At 38.9% G+C, this 4,159-nt stretch overlaps 1 pseudogene; it reads left to right on the top strand.

The window, feature by feature from the left end:
- Positions 1 to 1,022: 1,022 nt before the first annotated feature.
- LOC114760580 (histone-lysine N-methyltransferase, H3 lysine-9 specific SUVH6-like) lies at positions 1,023 to 2,772 on the top strand (annotated as a pseudogene).
- Positions 2,773 to 4,159: the final 1,387 nt, after the last annotated feature.

Here is a 4,159-nt window from a genome sequence, read left to right as displayed (position 1 = left end):
AAATGAGATGTAATAAATATAAGTAAATGCACCTAAATTCTACCCTTTTTTTGAAAAAAGTGTCATAAATTATATGTGTATGTATATATATTAAATAAATAAAAATAATCATCTCAACTATTTTCTTAATTCCACGGATTATTTAAAAGAGGCATAAGAGCAGAAGGAGAGTATATTATTATTATTATTATAAAATCACTGGAGGCATGCTCGTCAATAATAATAATAATAATGATAATAACCGCTGGAGGCACCACTCACATTCATGCTCGTCATTTTCTGCGCTTACTTCAGTCTTCACTCCCAAGCCAACGGCCCTCCACTTCATCTCAAGCCATAATCACGCTCTTTACACTGAATGTTCCAGCCTTTCAGGTGACTCTTCTTCTCCCCTGAGCTTCCACTTTTCTTCGCTATTCTTTCTTTTCCTTTATTGCATTGCTCGGAAATTCCAGTATCATATTTGAACTCTCTTTGAAATGAAAAATGCCTTTATCCAAATGTCGAAATGATGAATGGCTCTTCGTTTTCTCTACTTTTAGTGTTTTTCTTAGCTCTTTTATGCTGTCGAAATGATGAACGGATCTTCGTTTTCTCTATTTTTAGTGTTTTGCTTTGCTCTTTTCCGCTTTCAACCATTGCTGATTTGCTTGCACAGGTTCTTGTATACGGAGGCAGACTGAAAGGCAGGGAGGTTGTGAATTTGGTGTTTTGGTTAGTGGAGCTTCTTGTTCAAAAGTCACAAGACACTTCCAATGGCTGCATCGACATCAGTTCTTGATTGTCAGGATGAAGAAAAAATGCTTACGAAGCCATCTGCAATACGTGATTACCCGCCTGGGATTGGTCGGACTACATCAACAGGCCGTGTCACTCCTAAAGTTACTGCTAGTTCGGTGATTATTTGCAGAAGGCTGGGGCAAGAAGGTTCCAGCAAGAAAAGTTTCAGCCATTAGAGACTACCCTCTTTATGCGGACCTAATTTTCTGAGTCGGAGTAAGGGTGTTTGCGAGGACAAGCTCATGGACGGACATTTGGGCGGTGGGGCTGAAGAAATGAAGAGAAAATTTAATTGCCTTGCACAAGGTGATGGGTCTAAAGCTGTGATGACGCCTAGAAAGTCTCTAAATCATTCCGGCATGATGCTTGTGAAAAAGACAGAAGGAAATGCTTCTTCTGGAGGAATGGATGGAAAATGTTCTGATGTCTATAATGTAAATGTTCCACTTCTGCGTCGTGGTAATTTGAGCAGTGACCACAGTTACTCCCGAAATACTGTAAGGGAGATAATGCGCTGGTTCCAAGCAGTTTGTAGAAAATTGTTGCAAGAAGAAGAAGCAAAGTTCAAAGGCCAAGGAAAGATTCGTAGGAGGATCGATTTAGAGGCAGCTAAGATTCTTAAAAAGGAAGGCAAATATGTTAATGCTGGCAGGCTGATCTTTGGTTCTGTCCCTGGGGTTGAAATAGGTGATGAGTTCGACTACAGAGTGGAGCTTAATCTCGTCAGTCTTCATCGCAATTTACAGGCTGGCATAGACTATGGAATGCACAATGGTGTGCTCCTTGCTGCTAGTATTGTTGCATCTGGGGGGTACGACGATGAGTTGGATAATTCAGGTGTCTTGATTTATTCGGGGCATGGGGGGAATGTGATGCACAGCAAGAAAAAGCCTGAAGACCAGAAGCTTGAGCGGGGGAATCTTGCTTTGAAGAACAGTAGCAAGGAAAAAAATCCTGTCAGGGTGACCCGTGGTGCTTTCTTTGGAGATGAAAGTCGTAAGAGATATGTGTATGATGGGTTGTATGAAGTTGAGACATATTGGCAAGAAAGGGGGCCACATGGCAAGATGGTTTTCAAGTTTCAGCTGCAAAGAATCCCAAACCAACCAGAGCTTCCTTGGATTGAACTGAAGAATTCCAAAAAGTTCACATTAAGGAAGGGTTTATGTGTCATTGACATCTCACATGGTAAGGAGGCACTGCCAATTCGTGCTGTAAATACCATAGATGATGAAAGACCACCACCATTTGAATATATCACTAGGATGATCTATCCTGATTGGTTGCATCCGACGCCTGCTAAGGGATGTAACTGTACGGACAGATGCTCTGACCCGACAAGATGTTCTTGTGCTGTTAAAAATGGAGGAATCCCATTCAATCACACAGGGTGTATTGTAGAAGTAAAGCCTCTGGTGTATGAGTGTGGCCCTTCTTGCAAATGCCCTCCAGATTGCTATAACAGAGTCAGCCAACGTGGAATAAAATTCCCGCTTGAAGTTTATAAAACTGACAAAAGGGGATGGGGTGTGAGATCTCTACGCTCCATTCCTTCTGGAAGTTTTGTATGCGAATACATAGGAGAGTTGCTTGAAGACAAGGAAGCTGAACAAAGAACTGGTCATGATGAGTATCTCTTTGATATAGGTAATAATTTGATCAGTAATGGTATACTTTCTGATGGAGTCTTCATGCCTGAAGTCTCTAAGGATGGTGGTGGCTTTACCATTGATGCAGCTAGGTATGGTAATTTGGGCAGATTTTTCAACCATAGTTGCGCCCCTAACATGTATGCACAAAATGTTCTGTATGATCATGGTGACCGCAAGATTCCTCACATAATGCTGTTTGCTGCTGAGAACATTTCTCCGTTAAAAGAGCTGACTTATGATTACAATTACTCTAAAGATCAAATCTTCGATTCTGATGGCAATATAAAGAAGAGAAGATTGCTATTGTGGCTCTTTGGGGTGTACTGGAAGGATGTATTGAAGTCCTTGGCGAGGTTTGTTAATGGAGAAGCGGAGATAGTGTTTTGACTTCGTTGTTTGCACATTCCTTGATGTGTATGACTCGTTTTGTCTGTTCTGCACTAATCCTGACTCTGATGGTGTAGAAGGGATGTTAGCTTGACCTGCTTCATATAGATATGAAGGAAAATACTTTAACTTCTGTCCAGTTTGGTACATAGTTTGAACACGTATTGCATATATTTCCAAGTAATCTAGATTCTTCGTTTGTTAAGTGCGTCTTTATATTTTTTTTAATCACCCTTTGCTATATATTCTTGAGTAGGGAACATTCATTAGCATATGTGATGGAAGCATTGGCAGTGGATTGATTGATTCCTTTGAGAATGCGATAAGAAATCAGATTCCATCATTTTAAATGCAATGTGGTTGGTTTTACTTCGGGATGCTTTTGAATATACACATGATATGAAATAGAATATATCTGAACAAATATGCAAACTCATGAGTTATTGGTTAATATAGATTCGGGTTGTAAGTATGTGTAGTTGCCAAGTTAATCATCAATATGTACCATAAAATCTATATGCGAAGGATAGAGCTTAAAGTCTGGTCTTGCTGTAAGCAAATTAGAATGAAAGTATATATCTAGCACAGAGTAAAGTAATCTGAATCTCACTGGTTTTGCTTAATGCAATAGGGTTAGTGTCCTTTTTCATCTGTTTCGAATTCTATTTCTACTAAATACTCTTTTCAAATAATTTTTTTGCCCTAAATGAATTAGTACAGTAACACATCATTGCTGTAGCACATCTGAATCAGGATCTCTCTACCAGCATCATCTACGCTCTTTGCACAAGCAATGAATCTGCAAATCTCTTCCATAACGTGCTTCCATTTACCAAATAATTCTGAAGCAGACGAAGACGAAGAATCAGACCTCCTGCATTATAGCTAGCTGGAGATGAAGCTTACAAACCATGTGAGTGAAGATCGAAAGCATGCAACAAAGAATATGGAGGTTTGCAACTCTATTGGCTTTTGGAAGTTGATCTTTTCTATGATTATAGAACCTCATTTGATAAAGATTAAACATTAAGGTTTTTTTTACCCCTTTTCCTCCTATTCCTGATTGACCAGAAAACTTCAAATTGGCAATCTTCCTGTGCGTTTAAGGGAATACTCCCTCTGTTTCGTTTATAAGTTGCTTTCAGTTTTTTTTTTTTTTTTCCAAATCGAAGCTTAGAAAAGGGCTAAGCATGTATATAGCTTCGTACTGTTTTTTTCCTTTAAGGGCTAAGGATGATGATAAATGCTCAGACTATGTGCTTATTGAAGTCTTGATTGTAATCTCTAATCAAATTAAATACCCCAATTCTTAAAATAAAATAAAATAAAAAGCTTGATTA

This window comes from Neltuma alba, unplaced genomic scaffold (assembly GCF_004799145.2).
Source record: "Neltuma alba isolate B1F8T4 unplaced genomic scaffold, ASM479914v2 tig00011000_pilon, whole genome shotgun sequence".
Taxonomy (NCBI): domain Eukaryota; kingdom Viridiplantae; phylum Streptophyta; class Magnoliopsida; order Fabales; family Fabaceae; genus Neltuma; species Neltuma alba.
The sequence above is the reverse complement of the archived record's forward strand: the minus strand, read 5'-3'. Positions and strand labels throughout refer to the sequence as shown.